Source organism: Homalodisca vitripennis, chromosome 1 (genome assembly GCF_021130785.1).
Source record: "Homalodisca vitripennis isolate AUS2020 chromosome 1, UT_GWSS_2.1, whole genome shotgun sequence".
In the NCBI taxonomy this organism is placed as follows: domain Eukaryota; kingdom Metazoa; phylum Arthropoda; class Insecta; order Hemiptera; family Cicadellidae; genus Homalodisca; species Homalodisca vitripennis.
The window spans coordinates 6,504,455-6,530,276 of NC_060207.1; the positions used below are offsets into that span (position 1 = coordinate 6,504,455).

The 25,822-nt window shown below is 33.4% G+C and overlaps 1 protein-coding gene across 1 annotated transcript in view; it reads left to right on the top strand.

Moving 5' to 3' along the window:
- The window catches only part of LOC124365864 (discoidin domain-containing receptor 2-like), a 194,197-nt gene that overhangs the window by 23,102 nt on the left and 145,273 nt on the right, over positions 1–25,822 (top strand). Inside the window, 1 exon segment of the mRNA XM_046822345.1 lies at positions 22,673–22,717. The gene's annotated coding sequence lies outside the window, so the exon portion shown is untranslated.

A 25,822-nucleotide genomic window follows, 5' to 3' on the forward strand; every position in this document is an offset into this window, starting at 1 on the left:
AATAAAAAATACAGTTATGAACGGATAAGGCAGATTATATAATTTATTTTAAAATTTCGGTTTATATTTATATTTTTTACCTCAAAGATAAAATGTCTACATAGAAATATTTAAATTAATTGCCTTGATTTGCAGTCACTTACACACTTAGCTGTTGAAAATTTGTAACTATAAGAAATTCTAGATTTATAAATTTCTTACATACCACTATTTTGCCATTGCGAGAATCCTGTACAATCTTCAGTTAAATCACCTGTAACGCAGCTCCACCCTCTATTCCAACCCCCCCCCCCTCCCACCTTCAGTTGTCTGTAGCCGCACAGTTTTTGTTTTCACCGAGGTGATTCAGCACCCCCTTTTCAGACGCCTTTCCTAAAATCATTTATCTTTGTTACAACGTATTGTATTGGTCGGGTTCAGCTCTAAGAATCTCTTAGGAAAAGAAAGTTCTGGAAGGGAAACATCAGCTTGGAAATCCCACGATCCGTGTACCTGTTATAGAATAAAATATGAGCTAACAACTGGATATACCTAGTAGTGATGAAGAACCTTATTTTATTTGGTATCAATATTTGCTTTTACCATCTATTCACCTATGTGAATAATACAATATTAAAAATATTAATAAGGATATTATTTGGATAAATTGAAACCAAAGCGTCCAAGCTGAATCTTAAGTATTATTTTTCCGTTTCAGGATATAAAACATCAAACTTTTCAAATCTGGAATATTCCAGATTATTATAATTTTCCAAAATCACAAATATCCTTTTTCTTTCTTGCCCATCTCCACCCTCGGTATCTGTATGGAGCCTTGTATTGGTTATTAAAAAGCATCCACTTTTCTTTTGTAAATTACAAGTAGTACATTGAATATTTTTTCTATCTTTGTTCTATCCCCAAATTTATATAAACTCATATCTTACCAGGATCCTTTCCTTTAATACTGTAACACTTATTATATAAATAACATTTCTTGAGCTCCCAAAACAGTTATTTGTGTACATGATGCATGACTTTTTCAATAATCACTGTCTCACTGATCTCACATTTTTCATCGCACTGCAGTGTTGAAAAATATCTCTCTTCGATCTCTTTAATGATCGTCTCACTGTTTTCTTCCAGCATTTTCTTTTCGTGAAAACTATTTTTTTCATTGTTTACATTGTCCCCTTCACAGATAATATTAGAACTAGTGTATAATATCCAAAACAAATATTCACATGTTTCGTAAAAATGTCATATTAATTTTCTCATTGATAAAAGATGCAAAAATCTCAATTCAGGATATAAATAATTGTTGGATTCCAATCACTTCTTATCACACTGCTATCACTAATCATAATTCATTATTTTACATTTAAAAGTAATAAGCCAAATGTAAATTCTTAATAGTTATTGGTAAATCAACTGTTATTAGTAATTAATTTTAGTACATTTGTTTCATAATATACTGTAATTGGACGTAATCAATATTTTTTAAATATAAAGATTGGTTTAGGAAAGACAGTAAAACTAATATGCATCACCTTAACAAAATAGGCCAATTACCTTAGTTCCAACTACTTTCGTTGACTAGAGAGGTGAAAACAAAAAAATATCTTACATAATGAAACGAATAACAGAGAATACTGCAGAATTGTTGTAAAGAATTGTTATTATAAAATAACACAACACGCCTAACCTCAAATATTAACAAAGCCAATGTGATGATCTACAGCCAGCATCAATTTACTAATAACTTGAAATCAACTAATTGATCCTGTGTCACTTTAAACAACATAAAGTGCTAGGAAAATAGCAATATGTCAGCTCAGTTGTATGTTCTGAACTTGACAAATAAATGTTAGTGTAGAGTAGAGAGCTCACTAGGGGCGTTAAATGCACTACAGTGAGAGCTCTTTACATATCGTATTGCTTATTGCTACAGTGAAGTGTTCCCTGAGGGAGGTTGCCGCGGCAACTGTTAAGTCGCTTCTTCTACGATTTGCATTTCCGATGGAATTAAATTTTAATTGCTCATATATGACGACTTACTGACTAAATTAATATCATGATTGTAATGAAAGTTTTCAAATGTAATAGAACTTATTTATTAAAATATAAAGATTTTAAATGCCCTCGTAGTATTTTTCGTACAGCAGTTTTCTAAATGTAGAATCCCTATTGAAGATTCATTTTCTTATTCCAATCTTGTAATATAAACACAATTATAAGCCGTTATGCCCATATAATGATTATTGTCATGTAATGATTTTAGCTCGTGTTGTTTGTATTATGAGAGAACATAATTAATAACATATATTTTGTGAAAACTATATAAAACTTATCTTTAAGTGTTGTTATGTATTTTATTAATTCTTTAGAGTACAAGTAAGAAAAATAATGCCAATCGCTAACTTCCAAAATTTAACTTTTGCTCAAAATGACGATCTTCACGACGAGATATGTTCTGAGTTTATGAGGTCTCTACACAGACTCCTTTAGATGTACTTTTTCCTACTCTGTTTTGGCCCCATAGAAGGACCAGTGTCCTTTAGAATTTTGTTCAACACTATCAGTTTTATTGCCTGATGGAAAATTACTTGTAACCTGCTTCGTCCCATTGGCTCTTAGAGGTAAAATTCTTCATGTTTCGATCATCTTCTATCTTGTGTTCAGGCGACCCGTACCTCTTAACCTCCAAACGTATAGCACTAGTTCTGCCTGCTTAACATCCAGATTACTTTAAACATCCTTGAAATTAGTTTTTATAAGACATTGTATATAGCGTTTTGGTGGAGTTTGGGTTGGGAATTTTTGGGGATTACCGAACGTGGTTTACCGCTATTTATATTGAGGTAATCCTGGGGGAAGATATTAGCACAATCAGAAACCACCCCATTTTATGGTAACCGCAGTACCTTTTGACCACCATTGATGGAGTCACCAGACATATTCAACTTTATTTCATTTTTCTTTTACAAAGTTGTACCATTGTCTTAAAATGCAACTCGTCAGATGCAAAATAAGAATATCATTTTGGAATTGAGTGTGGTAAACTGTTGGTAAATTCACGAATTATACACTCTGAAAACTTGCTATACTAACTAATCGTACAATTTCATTAAATATTCTGGTAGCATATCAAAGGTTAGTTACGTATGGGAATTGAGAGTAGAGAGGAATTTGGAGCGTAAAATAGAGTGAAAGAAAGAGAGTGGAGTAGGGAGCGGCAGAGATATGTGAGAGAGTCTAGACTGTAAAACAATGAGTGATTAACTTTCGGAACTTGCAAACAAAATGTTTATTTGATATTAGGGTCGTTTTATTTTCAGTAAATTACTAAAAAACGTTTTAGTTATCATAATATATTGTTTAATTTCAAACTTTAATAATATTGTAATAGTTAAACACGCAAAAATAAATCCTTTTTCCTTGTAGTTACACGCTAGCGTGTTTCGATGGTTTATTATTTCAAGAACTAGACCCCGAGTGTCACTGCACTACATAAACGTATCTTGTGAGAGCACCCCGCTGTGTCACGTGATCCATCTTCCCTGCGACTCGAGCCGGGGCTGTGTCACCCCCTCCAGACCAACACACTTCATTGGAGTTTCAACTAAATTATTGTTCTAATATTAATATCAATGTATAAACTATAATTATCACTTGAAACGTTTTAAAATTAAAGTTTTATAGTGATGTCAGACAGCCACGATAACGATATAAATAGTTTCTGACACATATTCGTAAATGCTTACATTCACTTTAGATTTTACGCACTTTTGATACTGAAAAACTGTTTCTTCCTCCATAAAGTATACGGTCAACTTGAATTATAAATCATACATTTCAAAACGATGACATTAAGAACTACTCTGAAAAACTATTTGAAATAAATGTTTTGTTTTGACTACTACAGTTTTTTTTAACAAAAGATAGAAACTTAACAAAATTTTATTTTCTGTGTATAATAATATCAATGGATAATATTGCCTAGTCTATACTTATTCTTAATTTTAAAGCTCTAGTATTCATAGAATCTTATTGGTAAGTATATACATAATTCCAGCAGCGTATTTTGTTGTAGATTAAGTCATTGCATTACATTAAATCATTTAGGAAATATGCGTTTACTGTTAACCGAAATTAACAACATTATTATTCACCTCTACGAAAAAGGCATACTTTAGCGTTTGGTTATATGTAATAACGCTTACGATATATTAAATATTGATTATTTAATTTCTATATTTCCTCGTGGAAGCTATGGAATTACTCATATAACTCTCTGGTTTTAAAAGAAAGAATAATTCTTTCGCCCTCTATTACTTCTAAAACAAGTAACAATAAAACGTGTAGCCATTACCTGTTATTTAGATTCAATGAGTCATTGATTTAAAATGCTTTTCTCTATACCTGAACGTTGGTGAAGAGACTGAAAACGCTACACACCGTGTCGCGTTATAGGCTTCGCTGAGCGTGTATGCAAAGTTTCTAAAGGTTTATTAACTGTTTTTGTTGATTAGGCAACATGTATTACCATTTCACACGTAAAAGGTTTTAAATATTATTAATTATTCGACTTTCACACTACAATAATGTTTATCCATAGGATGTGAAATACTCGTTAACGCTTTGCAAGTTCCTTGGTTTCAAATGTTCGAATATAATCCCGTGATTTAATGTTGCTTGAATGGAAAAGAACCGCTGTGCAAAATGTAAAGTTATTCCTTCTAGGTAGTTTCTTCATATACCTCCTAGAAGGGTATATGAAGGGGGAGGGGTTTCCTCCTTTTTATTGGGTAGTTTCGATAGTTTCAAGACATTGTGGGGACATACAGATAATGAATAAGCTTAACTTACGCTCAGCCAATCACACCATATATATAAGGTGATCCCACCTGACAGAATTAACATCAAAGTTAAATATAAAATATGTAACAGGAAGTTAGTATGTGTATTGGCATAAACAAATGTAAAACGTTAACATTGATGCAATGAGATTAAAATATTTACAGTATATCAGTGTACATAAAGGAATGTGAAATATTTATATGATTATAATTGGTAATATCACTCCATATTACAAATATTCGTGGTTATAATTTATCACATTGTTCCGAAACATATTATATTTCCCTAAGATATATTAATCAGTTGTAATAATTTCAAATACGATATTTTAAATAGTAAATCAAAACTATTTCTCACGTCCTTTGTAAATATTATGAACAGTAGAGTTATTCGTCACATAAAACATAAAATAGATGAGTTGTATAATGACTTTAATTTTCCTACAAGACTGATTCTTAAAATAATTATTTTCAGTAAATCGTTAGAGAAAAATATCCCTTGGGGATGAAACAACTAATAGTAATTGTTTAGTTTTATTAAAAATCGGTAACCTATTCTCAAATGTAAAGCTGCTGTTAATTAGAATTGGTACAAATGTAAAACTTAAGTATACCGGCTTGTTTGTATCAAGAACTTTAACTGAGATAATATTAACGCAAATATACATTATCTGTCTAATATAAAATAGATGAAACACTGCTTATTTGTGCATTGTAATAGCATGAGGTACTTGTGCACGCATTCAAAACTGGTGCATCTTTTAGGTAGTAATGTCTATATATAGAACCTAATTACTCTAATAAAATTACTTTGTTATTGGTGTGACAAAACACTGCAGGATTGAAATTACTTTTTATTCGGACATATATTATGATATATTTGTTTATTAATATAATAACTGATAATTAATAAAAATAGTAGAAAACTTACTTTTTACTAACATATTCCCCTGTGAAATGTATACATTTCTACATATTTTAATGATGCACAACCTAACCTAAGTTTTTGAAATATAAGCTACTATCCCAAGGGAAAAGCCGATAATCTGAAATCCTATCTCATCTTGGCCAGTTTGAAGCAATGGGTTTAAGAATATATTAAGTTAATAATCGTTAAATCGAACAAACTTTAAATTAAGTAATTAAGAAATTTATTTTATCAACACATACAAACGGTAAATAAAAATCTCAGCACTCTTATTTACAGTTGATAAAACATTGCTTTCTATCAATTATAAAGGTAGAAGTACCACACATGCCACGTAACCGGCTTTGCTGAATTTGCTTCCTAAATTTAAAATCTATAGCTCATTTCTTAAGACGTCTTGTGTACAGATAGACAGACAGTAAATCATACAGAAGATGTATTTTTATATCTTCCCGGACAGACGAACTGAAATTGTGTTACCTTACTGAGTGACAAATTCAAATTTTGGATTGTCAAATTCCATGGCTGGGTTATCATAAATACACATTCTTCTATAAATGAACTCTCAGGCAAAATATAAAGTGTGAATGTGAAATATTTCTTTAAATATTTTGCTACTTGATATGATTACATTTATGTTCGTGTAGTTAAGGTTTCATAGTTCTTCAGTTCCGGCGAGCAATGGAGGGCAAGGCAAGAGAAATCAAATCTTGTCACCTTCAACTTAAGTTTTAACACTAAATTTAATGCTATGAATGAAAAGTTCGTACATTAAATTCTCATATGATTGTGCTCAGTGTTTTGCAAATTTATTTATTTAGTTCTTTTATCGTTGCCATCATGGTTAACCATATCAATCTCATAGAAAGATATGTCTCATCATCAAACTTAGTAAAGCTTTTATAGAAATAAAGCCTCGTGTAAAAAATTAAGTCTCTAGATCACTTTGTATGCAAGATATTGTGCAGACAGGCAGATGGAAAATAATATTTTTTAACATCTAGTTTAATAGGCTTCTTTAAAGCTCTGTCAACACAAACTTCCCACGTTACATTTTCTCTTGACAATATAAATTATATTATTATAAACGTATTTCATATTGTCGAACTGGAAAGCCAACTTTTCCAAAATAAAATTCCCACTCATGTACTTATCAAACACGGGCGGGAGGGATAACCATCGCGAATCAAAAAAAGTTGTGCGTTGCTGCGATGGAGGGTGAGGGTTCACATTATCAGGCCCAGGGGGCATCATAACTCAGAGCGCAGTGTACAGCTCTGTTAAACACATCACTACGGACTGGCTGTGTGCATCTGATGTACCTTTACACAGACTTGTAACTTTACACAGAATTAGTGTTGTGCTACTAGGATATTCAATAATCATCTTCATGCCGACAATTGTACATGAAGATCAAACGTTGCGCGTTTAGATCCTTATTAGTAAATAGTAAGATTTTCTTAATGGATTGCTACAACCTATAGTGAAACTTCCAACGAATTTATATTTCTCATATGACCAAAAAAAGAGCATAGTAAAATTTTAAATATTTAATTTTCTAAAATGTGGAAAAAATTGCTCGTTTACGAGAGTTTGCAAAAAATATTAAAAGTACAGGGAAACAACAGAATTATATATTCTGCTTTGTAGCCGAAGCTTCCTCCATTAGTTTCTCACTTTGTTACTACTCTAAAACTCACGTTTCTTAGTCGTCACTTAAACAGTGCATATTCGTCAAGTATCTAGTTCCTTAAAGTCGCTTAATTTTTAATTTCCTAGTGTTGTTGTGTACATGTCGCTCCTATGAAAGTCCTGAGTTTAGTATTACCCAAAATATACAATTAAAAATACGTTATTTTATCATACAAGGTAGAAATAACACACGACGTGTTTGCGTAACAAGGCTATTGCTTATTTTATTTTTCAAATCTGCGGACAGACAGGCAATCAGGCAGAAAAGATATTTTTACAGCCCTTAGCCAGGCAGAAGAGAAAACCTACCAGAATACCGAGTAATGGTCTTCAATAACGTTCAGTAAAATCCGCTAGGGACAAAAGAAACCTTGATCAACCTATTACTTGTCTAATAGATACGCGAAATATAATGTGCAGATGAAACCACTTTTTAGCTATGCTGCTAAGCCTCATATTTATGATCGAACACGAAGTTGTCTATTTAAAAATGAAATTACTTGGAAAACTTACCCAAACATTTTACCAAAACATTTAGTGACACCTAAGCAAAGTAGGTTTTAATCTAAATTCTTTTTCAATTACTCATCCTGAGTTTACGTTTTGTTAATGGTCAGTAAAACTCCATGGAGGAACATTCTTCACAATCGAACTCGAGAAATAAACAAATAATAGAAAAATAAACTGATACAACGGTGTATCGGAGGACCCGATAGAATGCAGCAAAAGTTTTACCAACCAATCCATCAGATATCATATATTAAAAGTTCATACTGTTAGCTCAGTCTATTTAAAAATGTGCTTATTCAGTGTTATCCCTTAAATCAAATACAAACATTTTTGCTAACGCTCAGACACATTCCATGACGTGACAAGCACTATCATCTAATTGGGTGTTCCTAGTATAGTAATTATGATTCTTGCAAAATTTCAACTCTTACAATGTCTTTTCTATAAGGTTTTTCTATATTGTGCTGATCGGAAGTTAGATAACCTCTCGATAGGTTTTCTTTACAAACCATTAAGTTCGCAACGATAATGTTCATGTACCTAGATTAAAATCAATTTCACTTAAAATCAAAGATACATTAATTAATTTATATGGATAGATTGGATGCTTCAACAGCACACCAAAATAATAATTTTCCCCGTAAAACATGGTCGGTGAACAAGGTCCGACTAAAAGATACAATTGGGATTGGGGCCGGGGAGTGGACATTGATTCTCAATATCAGCATGTAACTGTGTAGCCCGCAGCTACTGGTGGCAGTAGGGGACGATAATCAAGTTACATCGCAGTGATTTGGTTAACAGCGAGGTTACAGCTTATTGTTGTGATCGATACAGTTTTGTGTCAAAACACAAGCTCACACCTTCACGTTGACTGACAAACTCTCAATATCTGCATGTAACTGTGTAGCTCGCAGCTACTGGTGGCAGTAGGGGACGATAATCAAGTTACATCGCAGTGATTTGGTTAACAGCGAGGTTACAGCCTATTGTTGTGATCGATACAGTTTTGTGTCAAAACACAAGCTCACACCTTCACGTTGACTGACGGACTCACAATATCAGCATGTAACTGTGTAGTCCGCAGCTACTGGTGGCAGTAGGGGACGATAATCAAGTTACATCGCAGTGATTTGGTTAACAGCGAGGTTACAGCCTATTGTTGTGATCGATACAGTTTTGTGTCAAAACACAAGCTCACACCTTCACGTTGACTGATGGACTCACAATATCAGCATGTAACTGTGTAGTCCGCAGCTACTGGTGGCAGTAGGGGACGATAATCAAGTTACATCGCAGTGATTTGGTTAACAGCGAGGTTACAGCTTATTGTTGTGATCGATACAGTTTTGTGTCAAAACACAAGCTCACACCTTCACGTTGACTGATGGACTCACAATATCAGCATGTAACTGTGTAGTCCGCAGCTACTGGTGGCAGTAGGGGACGATAATCAAGTTACATCGCAGTGATTTGGTTAACAGCGAGGTTACAGCTTATTGTTGTGATCGATACAGTTTTGTGTCAAAACACAAGCTCACACCTTCACGTTGACTGACGGACTCTCAATATCAGCATGTAACTGTGTAGCCCGCAGCTACTGGTGGCAGTAGGGGACGATAATCAAGTTACATCGCAGTGATTTGGTTAACAGCGAGGTTACAGCCTATTGTTGTGATCGATACAGTTTTGTGTCAAAACACAAGCTCACACCTTCACGTTGACTGACGGACTCACAATATCAGCATGTAACTGTGTAGCCCGCAGCTACTGGTGGCAGTAGGGGACGATAATCAAGTTACATCGCAGTGATTTGGTTAACAGCGAGGTTACAGCCTATTGTTGTGATCGATACAGTTTTGTGTCAAAACACAAGCTCACACCTTCACGTTGACTGACGGACTCACAATATCAGCATGTAACTGTGTAGCCCGCAGCTACTGGTGGCAGTAGGGGACGATAATCAAGTTACATCGCAGTGATTTGGTTAACAGCGAGGTTACAGCTTATTGTTGTGATCGATACAGTTTTGTGTCAAAACACAAGCTCACACCTTCACGTTGACTGACGGACTCTCAATATCAGCATGTAACTGTGTAGCCCGCAGCTACTGGTGGCAGTAGGGGACGACAATCAAGTTACATCGCAGTGATTTGGTTAACAGCGAGGTTACAGCTTATTGTTGTGATCGATACAGTTTTGTGTCAAAACACAAGCTCACACCTTCACGTTGACTGACGGACTCTCAATATCAGCATGTAACTGTGTAGCCCGCAGCTACTGGTGGCAGTAGGGGACGATAATCAAGTTACATCGCAGTGATTTGGTTAACAGCGAGGTTACAGCCTATTGTTGTGATCGATACAGTTTTGTGTCAAAACACAAGCTCACACCTTCACGTTGACTGACGGACTCTCAATATCAGCATGTAACTGTGTAGTCCGCAGCTACTGGTGGCAGTAGGGGACGATAATCAAGTTACATCGCAGTGATTTGGTTAACAGCGAGGTTACAGCCTATTGTTGTGATCGATACAGTTTTGTGTCAAAACACAAGCTCACACCTTCACGTTGACTGATGGACTCACAATATCAGCATGTAACTGTGTAGCCCGCAGCTACTGGCGGCAGTAGGGTGACGATAATCAAGTTACATCGCAGTGATTTGGTTAACAGCGAGGTTATTTTTTTCGGGACGCACGGCTTAAATTTGACTTCCGAACAGGCCGAGCAGGCGAGCTGCTTGCAAGGACAGGATCACTCAGCGGCCACCCCTCCAAGCAGCATCTACGCTGGACGTTGCTTGAATATGTTATCTCGCGATAACCGCCGTACACGCTACACTGTACAGTACGCGCGCTGAAGGTTCGGCTCCGAGTCAACCGAGCGGACCATGGCGGGGGACGGGTGGATTGCCCGATATAACAACTGTTCTGCAGACATTCGCCAATGTTTGGCCCGCTGCAGTCTGAATATTTATTGTCCCCTGTTCTCCCTCACAGTCGAGTATTCACTGTTGTTAGAAGTGGACAAGTGGTTTAAGTGCGTTATACACAATTCATTAGTTGAGTTAGTAGTGAGGTTAGTGAATTTTGGTAGTTGTAGGGCGTTACAAATTATTTAATATTATCCTTGCTATTAAGGTTATATTACAAGTTATAGTAGTTTTGTTTTGATTCATCATCTCAGTATGTATAATGGCCCGATACGTTTCCAAAGTGGCTCGAGGAAAAACTACGAGAAGCCAGGCTCGAGAATTATATGGAGGGTTAGTGAGTTCATGGCAAATAAGTCGAAACTATCTAATGATGCACGAATCCCTATAAATAAATGTTTAGAAAGAACTGCCGCGGCTTGTCGTGTTTCAAAGACACTGATTAAGGAGATTCGCCGTGAAAAAAATTATGGATTCTTCCACTGAAGGGGAGTGTTCGTTCACTACCCCTAAAAAATACAAAAGAAAAATAGTAAGAACTAGACGACTTTGATAAATGTGTTGTTAAAAGAACCGTTCATGAATTTATAAAACTGATAGTTGCCTGCCAACTCTTCAATTGTTAAAAAAACAAGCTGAATGAAAAAATTAACTATGGAGGGGGTTTAACTAGCCTCAGAAAAATATTAGCATCATTAGGATTTCGGTGGAAAAAAAATTGAAAATAATAGGCAAATTTTGATTGAAGCTAGTGACATAAGAATGAAACGTATAAACTATTTACGAATTATAAAACAAGCGCGAACAGAGAACTCTCCTATTGTTTACATTGATGAATCGTATATATTATCATCTCATGTGACTGAAAAGGGATGGAGTGACACCAGTCTTCAAGGTTTTAAAAAGAAAATAAGTAAAGGCGACAGGGCCATAATACTGCACGCAGGGGGTGAAATGGGGTTTATTCCTGGAGCTTGCTTAATCTGGAAAGCGGGAACGAGCGAAGGAGATTATCATGATCAGATGAACCATGCGAAACTTCATGACATGGACAAGAACTCAGCTCATTCCAAACTTACAGTTAACTCTCTAATAATTATTGATAATGCCGCTTATCATAAACGGCCAAGTTAATAAAGCACCTAATTCAGGTTCCAAAAAAGCAGAAATTATCAAGTGGCTACAAGATTCATGGACTGCAGTTTGATACAATGTCACTTAAGCCCGAATTGTACAGTTTAGTAAAACAACATAAGGATGTATTTAAAAGATTTGCATTTGACGATTTGTTAGAAAACCACGGACACAGCGTTCTTCGCCTTCCTCCGTACCATCCAGATCTAAATCCGATTGAGAATATTTGGGGAATAATAAAAAAAATGGGGTCAAAAAAATGTTGTAAATAACATTAAAAATACCATAGCGTTATGCATAGAGAAGATAGACTCAGAAACAAAAGAAGAACTGGGGAAAGTTGTGTGTAAGAAAGTTGTAAAAATTTGAAGATGAATACTATGAAAAGGAACATTTGATTGATGACACAACAGAGAGATTTATTATTAGTTTGAATGACTCATCTGACGGCAGCAACAGTGAACAGGATGCCAGCGAAGAATCGGAAACGGGTGGTGAGGATGGAAATAACTCGCCATTGGACACTCTATTATAGGTAAGAACAGCTTAGTAAACAAAATAAAAATCTAGGGAAAATACTGTTCACCACGCCGATTTTAAAATAACGGATTCTACATTTATGCGTTGAGAGTTTAAATTCTTAATTTGTACTGTTAGACGTTTAGTAATTTTACGATTTTTTAATCACTAATAGATTTATGACATTTTATTTCTTATCTGTCAGAAAGTCAGTTAATATACAATGTATTGCTAAGGGTAGTATTCGAATTTTTGAATTGAATGCTACAATGTAATACGGTTTAATCCATATATAACCAATGCCTCTATGTATAGTGTATTCGTAGAAATGCTAAAAAAATAATGTATTGTCATGCCACATAATTTAATAATTAAGTTTTTCATAAACAGGATTCTTTATACAACAATGTTTTCGTATTCATTCATCAATTATTTTATAAACAATACACCCCAAAACACTTTCTAATCGAATATAACAGAATGAAATTCAACATAATTTCATTAAAGTTTAAAACTTTTAGTTTATCACAGATCACCACTATGGCCTAAAGTGTTTTTTTTTTCAAAAATAAACTATTGCAAAGTGATTCAATGTTAAACTTTCAAATGGTATTTATTACCGTGTTGCATTTACGTGAATGGGCCATAAACTGTAGGGCAAGCGGTGTCGGTGATGCATTTTACTTCAGACTAGTTACGGCTAACCTAAACTATGTATCTGAAAAAAGTTAAATCTAAAATTAACTTCAGTTCATTCAGAAAAACTTTCCCGCTGGTGAAAGTTTCCTGACCAAATAATAAAAAAATCCCTCACATACAAACTTTTTTTGTATCACAATTTTGGCATAGTTAATTTTAAAATATATTTTATTGAAGAAAAGTAATAATAAGACATTGAAACTTAATACATCCATTAGCATTGGCATAAACAGGAAAATAGATCTGCGAAGTTTCAGAATTTTATTTGTACAGGAATTTGGTCTAACCATAAGTTGATTGTCGAGCGAGAATTAAACATTGCCGTCCGTGACGGATCATTGGAGAGTCAATGTTTTTATTTGGTTAGTAGGGCAACGACAGGGCCGAACCTTCAGCGCGCGTACTGTACCACTGACAACTGCTGTCCGGGAGTCGCGAGCAAATTTACATAATACTCGTATATTTACACAAACTGATTTCCAAGTGGAATTCTTCATAAAAATAGAGTTCGTCGTGATGTGGTTGTTGACATTGGAGGATACTATACGAAATGATAGGATTAAAAATAAGAAATCATAATTTTTATATTTAAATATTCCTTCATTTATGTATTAAAAAACTATAATGCATGTAAATTTAAATAAATGTATGTTAGAGAAGAGTAAAATTAACAAAGACAATGTTTTATGTACAGGTAATTATTAGACTCTTTATGAGTGAAAAGGTTAAAATTATGAAGTACTTCAAATAATTATAAATGACAGTTTCATATTTTACCTTCAGATAAAGAGGTTGTAATTCACTACTTTTATGGTATGTACATGATTAGCTGACGGTGGTTTACGTAAATCACAATGAGTTTATATAGTTCAATTTAGGAAAACTTGGAATGAAAAAATTATTTTATATTATTATCTATTTTGGTATCCTTCAATTATGATCTTCACCAAAACTACCGCAGCTGAAGATTGAATACTTTTTTTATTGATTTTAATGGACACCAGGTTGTTTGGTTTTACAATGCAAATTGCTCCCGGCTCCTGGAATAATAATTGAAGTAGTAAAACCGTTCATAATTTAAATTACTCCTGTTGTTTTGGTTTCTATTATTCAATTATAAAATGAATTGCTCGAATTATTGTGAGTTAAAGTATGGATACACTCTGTTTAGTTTTTGATGGATAAAGATGGAGGTATGAAACACGGGACACCTTTCTAGGAGATTTGAAGTGAACTTGTTAGTTACTGTTACAACTTTGCCCATTTCTCCAAAATGGGATTTTGGGTGGGCGACTCAAAAATTTTAGAACAGTGGAAACTAGCGCTTTCTACCTCAACCCAGTAAAAAATGGCGGCTTATTGAAATTAATTAAAAATTAATTGAGGCAAAACATGACATCCACATTCAGAAGGTAAATAACTTCAACAGACAACCACTTTCCTTACAAATTACATTCTGTTTTACAGTTATTGGCTGCTGCAGTGATTAGGTTTCTCTTATCTTATAGGTTTTAAGGAATTCCAATATCATGTTCATTGTTGGTTGGAATAAACAAAATTTAGACGTATTTTTGTAATACTTCACGTTGAAATGGAGTGTTTAAGTAAACAAAAGCTTGTTGTGATCCTGATGATGTGAGGCTACAGAGACTGAATGAGATCTTATGATGAAGTAAAAAATTTATTTAATGACAGGTATCCCAATCTATCCTAAATGTAAATGAGGAGTTCAAAAAACAATCCTAAGTTTCCAGGAAACAGGTAGCGTTAATGACCACCCCAAACCTAGACGACTAAAATTAGCTACAATCGAAGCACTATCAATTGACCTTTTTCAGTCTGTAGTAGAAGACTCATTCCTCATTCCTCAAGAAGAAATGTTTTTCAAATTTTAGTTATATCTCTAAAATAGTGTTTTGAAATGTTACATGACAGTGATATAAAGCGTACAAAATTCTTTCAAGTCATGAGATAAGTGATGACGATTTTGATTATCGAGTATAATTTTCTGCAATAATAATGTGGAACATTGATAATGATACAATTAGATTAAACAACATTGCCTTCTTAGATGAAGCAACTTTTATGTTAAACGGTAACGTTAACAGACAATGCTCGTTATTGGGCTGAGAGAGGAACATGCTCAACACCCTGAAGAATTAAACTTGTGGCTTAACATTGTGAGGGATCAGTTTGTTGCGCTTTTTTATTGATCTAAATCTTAATGCGGAGGTATACCAGGAGATTTTATAAAAATTTTGATTCCAGCAGAATGGAGAATCTCCACACTATGGCCTGCATGCCCGTGAGTATCTAAAAATATTTTTTTAAATCGCAGAATAGTCAGAAGAGGAAGTATCGAGTGGCCACCAAGATCGTCAAATCTATCACAGTTCACTACTTTGTGTGAGGTCACAGTAAAATCATCATCTATAAAACGAAACCCCAGTGCACAGTCCACCTTAGGGACAGAATATTAGAGGAAATTTCCGCGTGAGCCCATACAGCGTGCCGTTTAAATTTTTTACAACAGACTTGGATATTGTCAAACCGTCCTGAGACAGCAGTTTGAACATCCAATATAAAAAACACAGATTAGTAAGTTTTATTCGTTTTATTACTTAATATAATTAATATTACTAGTATTACTGTAACTTTACATTAAAACATTTAAAACTGCTCCTCAAAAAGCCTGTTTTGGGGAAATGGTTCGCTTTTGTTTCCTAGAGGGATGTCCTCAGTTTCGTTTTTCTATCATTACCCATTTAAGATTTAGCAGAATCCATCCATGCTTTTGAATTTAATCTCAATGAGCTGCCATTTTGTATTGGGTTGAGAAAGAAATCTCTAGTTACAACTGTTCTTCTTTTATTAAGACCTTTCAAATGAAGTGACACTTAAAAATTAAACAGAGTGTATCCATGCTTTTCACTCACATAGATGTTATAATCTGCAGCGTTTTATTGCCTTATATTTGGAAAAGTTGGTTTAAACTCATTAAAATACCTGGTAATTAGATGCAGGTATGAACTAAAACAGACTCATGTGTAAGTTATCTAACACAACTGTTTTATTTACAGTCAAATATCCTAGGATTTTGGTAGTTCCATAAATATGATGTTGTCATACCCAAAGGCATATCTTCACAAAATAGTCAAAGGATGTTTCCAGAAAACGTAAACAAAACTGTTTGCGGTGATATATAGCTGGTGTCACTGTAAAATGTATAGTGTTTAGCAATAGGAATCAAACAAATATCTGGGAGCAAGGAATCTGGGAGATGAAGGAGAAAAGTAACTTTGCCAGGTTCAATTGAATAACGGTTCCTGAAGTCGTTCACTGTTAACTTTCTGGAACTTGGAAATGTGGCTCACATTCAGACAGTTTATAGATTTAACTGGCTGAGACCGAAAAGAAAACCTTGATTCTCGCATTGCTGTAACACTTTCAGACCTTTTATTGTTACAACTTGTTACATATTAATAATCATGGTTAAATTTCTGAAACTTGGAAACATGGCTCTCATTTATATAGTTTACACTTTCAAATTGTAGCAACCGAATAAAAAATCTTGAAATTCATAATAAACTTATTTATAGTTGATAATTGATTTATTTATTTAACTTTAAACTCATCACTTCACCCACGTACACTATGATATATAGTATTAAGTGGTTTTTAATTCTGTACGCTTGTATTCAGATGCAATATTAAAGTGAATTATCAACATTGATGACATTTACAATTTCAAACTGTACATATATGGCATGTCATGGTGATTTAAAAACTAATAATACCAAGTAGGCAGTCGTTTTAGTAACTGTACGTTGCCTTATTTAGTTAAAGTTTATAATAGACGGTCCATCATTTCAAAGGATTTCAGATATTTGTCATCGTTATATGTTGCGTAATGTTTCGAGAAGTGGAGTCTGCCCTCTTACTCAGGTAACACACGTCACAACATAAAGATACGAAAACACACACAAAAAAGACACAGTTATGAGTTCACCAAAATCTAATAGGAAAATATCTACGCCAAAAGAACAAGTACAGGTTTCCTGTAATAACAGCACTAATAAAATTAAGTGGATCCATATAAATATAGAAAACTGATTGAATTTGTAAATAACCGTATCGTAATTAAAGCACTCTAAAAAATATTAGAACTGCGTAGCATATAATAGCTATTTACTTTCATTTTATTTTTTATGTTAAGTAAGTATAATAGTGTAGAATTTTTAAAAGCGACACATTCCATCTCCTGTCTAGACTTTGCAGACTTATCAGGTTACGCCTCTCAGGTATTCCTGCGTATATGCTTTGTTACGTCCCTTTGACTATGAAGCTTTGAGAAGAGCGTATTGAATACGGCAGAACCATATCTCTGTGGGGATTCGATTTACAGTCTGATCCGTGTCAAAGGATGAATATGGCATTCAACCGCACGTGTAGTAAATACAGTAACAAAACTATTCCCATGGATATACCTATTACTTTTGTTGTTGTTCAAATGACAAAGTAAATAAAAATGTTCATGGGATGTAATTATACAATGGAGATAATTAATTAGGACAACAAATAACGCTATGTTCTGTTACATTTTGGACTAATCAGCAAAATAACTTTGATCTATATATATATATACGATATTGCTTGGTACAATTTCTAAATTTACCCTCTAGAATTGTAATCACATATCGTGTCCTATAATATTCATGCTGTGTGAATGTGTTGTAGTTGTTTGTGATATTTATGTTAGAGACTCTCGTGGCTATTAATGGGAAAACTCTATGTAGTAGTTCAACAATAGTTCGCTCTATACACTGTATGAGTTCAAAGTACTATTTTATTGCATTAGCTAATACAAAACATATTTTTTTATATTAGTCCACCTAGCCGATACGCATTCATTGCTTTCATGCTTTTCCTGCTTATTATCATTAATGCTTTACATCAAACATCTAAAACGATGAAAAACAAATTAAAGGTACTAATTTACAATGTTGTGACTATATCACTAAAATATCATTATGTTTAATTACGTAACTTACATTAAATTGTACTAACATAATTGATATAACATTTCAGCTGTTATAAGAACGTTAGTATTCAAACAAGAAAAAAAACTAGAAAAAAAACATCATAAATAAATTGTATCTTTGAGTCTTATTTTTATTGTTTAGTGGTGAGCAAAACTGTATTAATAAAACGTTTTTGGCCACGGATTTTACTTACTTCTATTTATACATATCGTATTTTACAATATATTCCTGACTTTTTAAACTGGACTTACATTTTATTTCCATGGTGCGTCCACCATCATTTTAAAAATTGTCTTAAATAGTATGAAACCGCTACGAAATATCTTACTCAAAAAGCTGACTACGATTTTTCCAATTTCATCACATAAGTTTACGTAATTGATGAAAATAGTTGCTGTGAATCTCGCTTTCGCTTTACCTCTTTTAAGTACGAAGCACAGTAAAACTTAAAAGAAATGTAACAATTTAGTACGTCATAATTTGTTATTTTACTATTTTTATCGGTTTTTTTTTACTTATTAAATTTACATGAAATACACCAAAATCGTTATAGATTATATCATTATTAAATGACACCCAAGTATGACTTAGATTGCAGTTGATAAATACCAAAATCTGCCGAAGCTCATCCAAATTATTATGATACGAATTTTTGTTCTTTCTATAAAAAATTTTGTTTAAATCTACAAAATGAAATTAGCAGAACAAAAAATAGTTATTATCGTAAAAAAATTAATGTAGCTAATGGAGATACATCACTTCAATGGAAAATTGTAAATAGTTTAAGTGGAACCTCCTCTAGAGGATCAGTTGAAAAAGTAGAACTGGATAGCGGGGAAATTTTATCAGATCCACAAGTTGTAGCGGACATAGTAAATCAATACTTCGCTGAAGTTCAGTCTAATCAATCCGTTAATGTAGATAATAATTTTCTTTTACAGCAAAGGTTATCATCTTTTTTCATACTTCCCACTAACGAAAATGAAGTTTCAGAAATCATTAAACAATTAAAAAAATAAAAAATCAGCAGGTTTTGATAATATTGATACATTTTTAATTAAGCGCATTTCTCATGTAATATCTCCTGTTGTAACTAAAATAATAAATTTAAGTTTTTCATCTGGTGTTTTTCCTCGCAATCTAAAGTCAAGCGTAGTTGTTCCAATATATAAGAAAAATAAATCAATTAAGTTACATGATCTTCGCCCTATTAGTCTGCTTTCTGTGTTTTCAAAAATATTTGAGAAGATAATGAAGGTTAGGTTAATTAATTATTTAAATAATATAGGTTATTTTAGTATTAGTCCATTTGGTTTTCGTAAAGGTAAATCTACTGAAGATGCTCTTGTAAACTTTACAACTATGATTTATTCTAGCTTAAATCAAGGGAAAAAATCAACTGGTCTGTTTATTGATTTTAAAAAGGCGTTTGACTTAGTTGACCATGAGATTTTGCTGTTGAAATTGGAGGCGGCGGGAGTACGGGGCGTAGCCTTGAGTTGGTTCCGTGGTTTCATCACGGGCAGGGAGCAGCGGGTACGTGTCTGTCAGTCCGTCAGTGCATCCGTCAGTGCACCACTTCCGGTTTCATCTGGGGTACCGCAGGGAAGTGTAATCTCATCTACACTTTTCCTTATTTTTATAAATGATTTGTTAGAAATAAATTTTAATGGGAAGGTTAGTGCGTTTGCTGACGATATTGCTTTGTTCTATTCAAATAAAAATGTGCAAGTGCTGAAAAATCAAATTTTAGAAGATTTATTATTATTAAAAAATTGGTGTACATTAAATAAAATGCAGGTAAATGTTGAAAAAATACAGTATGTAAATTTTAACTTTAATGATTTTATTTTTGACCAAGACCTTAAGTATAATGCTTTAAATTGTGGAGAAATTGACTGTAATTGTAAGATAATTAAAAAAGAAGACAATTTTAAATACTTAGGAGTAATTTTTGACTAGAAATTAACATGGGAAAATCACAATACAACTTTAAAAACCAAACTTAATTCATTAATCAGAAAGTTTTTTTTTTATTTTTTGCGATCAAGATTTGTTAAGAACTTTATATTTCGCTCTGGTTAATTCAAGAATAGAATACGGTATTATTTGCTGGGGGGGGGGACATATAAGTACTTAATAGAGAAATTAAGAGTAGTTCAGAACCATTTTATGAGAATTATTTTGTACAAACAGAGGAGAGATAGTTCTTTTCCACTTTTTTGTCGACTTAAAATATTGCCTTTACAGAATTTATTTATCTTTAAGGTATTAAGGGCTTTTTATCTCAGAAGTGGCAATTTAGGAACTACTGATCTAACATATGAGACCAGAAGTATAGAGAATCAAATCTTCCGAATTCCTAAAGTAAATAAGTCTGCATTTAAACATTCTTTTTCCTATGTTGGTCCCAAGTTTTTTAATAGATTGCCATACGAAATAAAGTTAGGAAACAATATAAATTCTTTCAGTTTTAAGCTAAAGACATTTTTACTATCTTTTGAAGAGTGTAATTGGTTTTATGATTAACTTCAAATTCAAAATTAGCACTAATTTACAGTAACTTTCATTTAAATAAAATAAGATGAGTATGTTTATGTTCTTAATAAAAATGATTTTCAATCAGTGTACTGTATATTTGACGGGTTTTCATTATTACTTTTACTTGTTACTGTGGAAGCATAATTTTCTTTGTTTTATATTGTAAGCCATTTGTTATCTAGTGAGTAAGGTATAGAAGTGTATTGATAAGCCAAATGCTAGTGTTAAGACACAGATGCCATAGAGAGCGACTCGGCTGTTGAAAGCACGTTAAGAAACTAGACTCTGACACAAACAGTGTATTTTATTTTGTTATGTTTATACTGGCCACAATACTTGTAAAAGTAGCCAGTTAATTCCAAGATGTTCATTTTTTCAATATTAATTTTGTTGTTTGTGGAAGGAATAAAATCATTTATTCATATTCGATTCAAGCTCCAGATGAATAGGACTGGAGCCAGATACTAAAGACCGAGTCGTTAATGTACACCTTTTAATATATGTAATTGTACAAACAAAATGACCTGATTGAGTTGTTTCTGGTATTCCAGTAGTGTGCACTCTTCAGGCACTGTATTTCTCTGTGATCAGCTGTTAAATAACATGTGTTTTTGTGCAAAATTTACATGCCATATTATCGTTAGGTATCGTAATATTTCAATGTTGTCCGTACTGAACAAAATGAAGACATTTATTTCCGGTAACAGTGGTGGCAATCGTAAATTTTATAATAATTTGTGGTGTTATTAAAGTAAAATCGTTTGTAAAATCTCGTTTTTAGAAGCTAATTCTTTGTTTGAGACACAGAATACATTTCAAATGAGTGATCCTATTAAAATTTATACATAGTGGGCCAAATCTCAATTCAGGTAAAAAAAAATCTTTTATTTGTGATCAACTATTAAATAACATAAGAACTTGTGAGGATATGCTGCCAAGTCGAAAATTGTGGTAACAAATTCTTATTAAAATCAAGCACTTTTACCATTGCCATTCTTGTACTAATATAGCCACCTGCACGCCAGTGTAGCTTTGACTTTTATACACTACAGAAATAAAGTACTTTTGCTGTGTATAGTATCTTACTGTTAATCTGTTGCATTCATAAAGTTAGACATTTACCACCAGGTTTAACAATGGTACGTTAAAAGTCACATGGCTATTTTTTCAATGCATAATCACAGTATGACTGAACGAGTAGTTAGGCTCTTGGTATATTTCAAATAATCCTTTGCTTTTAGTTCTATACTTATGATGTACAACCTTCTCGACACGTAATTACTTTTAACAATTCAGATGGAATTAGCTAGTATGAGAAGTAGTCTTGTAGCTACTTTTAGTTCTCTGTAGTGTTGTGTTCCTTAACTCCCAGTCAAGACAGTGAGTAATCCAATTTCCTCCCGATGCAAAGCTCGAAACATGCACAAAAGGAGCAGTCACAATTTAAAAGATAGACAGTTTCGGTGGAAACTCTTCGGAGTTTCCTTAAAGATAAACAACTTCGTGGATTAGGATGAAGATAAATAACTTTCTTGACATAGCAGGGAACTTCTTTAGCGGTTGTTATTCATTTTGGAACTGGTGAAGTTAGTAAACTTTAACATCTTTTCAGTAAGATTGAAAAGTTGTTCGGAAGGCGGAAGAATGTGTCTGTTGAGAGCAGTAGTATCTTATCACATAAACTTTCCACAACAATACTCTGCCGCAGAATATGTTTTCGAGAGTATTTTAAATGCTAATTTATACTCAGAGCGTTGACTCCAATCTGTTCCTAACCTAAATGCACTTTTCAATACGAATTACACTTTTATTAACAGTTTACTCTATTGTTTCAGGATCGAGTAGACTATGTTGGTGACAGAGCGGTTTGCAAATTACAGGTACAGTAAGAGTATCATTACGAGTATATCATACATAGAGGTATCCAATGTTGGTTAATAGCTATGTTGACTAACAGTAATTAGTGGAATTCATGCAGGTTTCATGGTACGTAAAGTATTACAATAAACGGTAAATAAGAGGCGTTTGTGGGTGACGAGGCACCAAACACAGTAACTGTGTCAGTCAAGCATATTAGGTTTCGGTGATTAACAGCAGCATGCGGGTGTGTACAAAGTGAGCCCTGTGGATTCAGCCACCAGACCCGGGTCTGGACCACTGCTCAATTATTATCAACGTACACAGATACTAGTTGTGCTGTGCTGTTTAGTACGTGTTTGCACATTTTTATGCAATGTATGTACGACTCGTTTGCATAACATTTACTCCTTAACGGTTTTTCTTTGTACTTAAAAACATGTGGTACTGAGAGGTTCTTTTTAATTTTTAACACAGATACATAGTTTTAGAGTTTATATATATATTCTTTATGCAAAAATGTTATTTTTAGTGTTTTCCACACTATATTTATTTGTTATACATCGTACCCTAATTCATTCTCAATGCCCGTGTCTGTGTAATCAACACGCAAACGAATCAAATATTGTATTTACGCGTCTGATATTTCCATAATACACTATACATTAGTAATAAAAATATAAAATCTTCAGGGCAGGTGACATGCAACTACAACACGCGATAGTTGTCTACTCTGTGCGACTGCAGCCAACTAACCAAGATGCAAACACTGCAGATAGAGGACCAAGGAGGTGATGACATCTAGTAGAAAACGCTAAAACTACTTACGCGAGAGCTGTTGTCATAGAAATCCTTCTTACGATGGATGACGTAATATTACGACAATAGCACACTTTTATGCAATTTCTATGAACATAATTCTATGAAAAAGTCATATACAATAGGTACTAACATTAACAATATATTTAGTAATTGATTTCCAATATTATTTTTGGTAAAGAAATTATTAACAATACTGTATTGTGTAATCGCCAAACTCAAGTTAAAGCCTTAATTATTCAAAACCATTGACACCAATAATTTCTGTTCAACCGATGGAAGAAAAATAAATTCAAACGAATTAACTTGGTAACCAAGAACTTTCACTAATAATCTTCCTTTATTAACGCTTAGTAAAATAATTTTGTAAATATTACTTTAATATTAAAAGCATCATGCAATTTTACTGAATAATCCCTAAATATTCAAAGCAAGAGTTATATAACTTAAATAGTAAGGCTGCAAGAATAATTTCAAGTTTATAGCTACATGTTATTACGTCTCATGTTAAAATACCTAACGTTTGTATTCAGATTATTTACAAGTTTACTTATAATGCTATTGTATTGTTGCAATCAGAGGTACCATTAAGACCAAAGTAAATGTTCACTAAAGCTCAGCCAAATCACACAAATAATTGCCATACACCTTCATCGAACTCCATATGGGAATAAGGCTTCGTGCAAAATTTCAAGTAAATATGTCAGTTCGTTTTCGAGAGAGTGCTATTCTATTGTTGAAATCAGAGGTACCAGTAAGACCAATGTAAATGTTCACTAAAGGTCAGCCAAATCACACAAATAATTGTCATACACCTTCATCGAACTCCATATGGGAATAAGGCTTCGTGCAAAATTTCAAGTAAATATGTCAGTTCGTTTTCGAGATATCCTGTAGACAGACGGACAGAAATACAATTTTCAAGCTCCTGAAGTGATAACTTCCCTAGTGCTCAGCCATGAGAAATTTACATTTTGAGTTTGAATATTCTGAAATTATTTATTAAGTAATTGAAAACCTAAACCTCTAAAGGAAACAGCATTGCACGGATAATATTTCAATATTACCTGAAAGAATTTCATTATCAAAACACATATTCTTATAATTAATTTTCCGTTCAAAAACTAATTAACGTTTTTACTAATAATTAATAGTTCTGGGAAGTTAAAGTTGACAATATTGCATCTCAGCTCTCCTTAATTTAACAAATTTCTCGCTATTACTCTTTTATGAAATTATTGTCACTTTTTAAAATCCATTAGTGTTTTATTGAATTAAACGAGGGGATAAAGTTACGGTAGGCTGTCCCTCTCTCGGCTATATTGCCTGTAAGTGCACCGTCTTGAGAGCTATCACGTGCACCGAAACTCGATTGTACAGCTCTGTGAGTCTACCCTAATGGAATAAACGCTGTCCCGCCGAGTGTGCTGTGCCGTAGGTGGGCGTGTTTGTAATTAGTAGGACAGGGGTGGGGAGGGTCGGGCTCATTTTAATATCAATACTCATTTATCGACATTCATGTTTACAAGATACATTCCGGGATATATTTGGACCGTGTCACAATGATGAAGTAAAGTATGGATCATGGCATGTTCAATATGCATATTACGAATCGCTCATGTAAAAAACAACCCCTTTGAAATAATCACAACTTTATGGACCCAAAATCCAGAAAAGAACTTCTGACCATATATCAGTGACTATATCTTTCACTGTATTGGTTACAGAGTTAAATCATTTATATAGACGAGGTATGCTGAGGTCCGAGGATTATTTTAGATAGTTTTAAGGTCCGACGCAAAGCTGCGGTACGTAACTTTGATCGCTTCTCTCGCTCCAGAGAGGACAGTCTAAGTGCTCACATCTGTAGAGCCTCAATTTGCAGCATTTGATGAGTCGTCTCTTGTGTAACTAATACGATCAATAAATCAATTAATGTCTTGGTGAGATAAAACGTTATGAAAGTAGAATTTAGAATAAAAAACGTGTTTAATTTCTTGCCGATTATTACAAAATAGATCATACTATGCATAAGTTGTATTGACTTAATTTATAAACTCAACTGAATAAGAAGAACACAGAATATATATTGGGGTTCGAGGAAAGTTCGTGGTTAAGAATATGATAATTAAAAATGTCTTACACGTAAGACGTTATGCCTGAACATGTTGTTTTGTACATTTATTTACATTATGTAAAACTAATGAAATAAATTTAATATTCATTTATATCCCTAAATTATGTGAAATTCTATCTATAAAACCTCTGTTAACGAGAAACGGTTGTACGATATATAATATTCTAGCCTG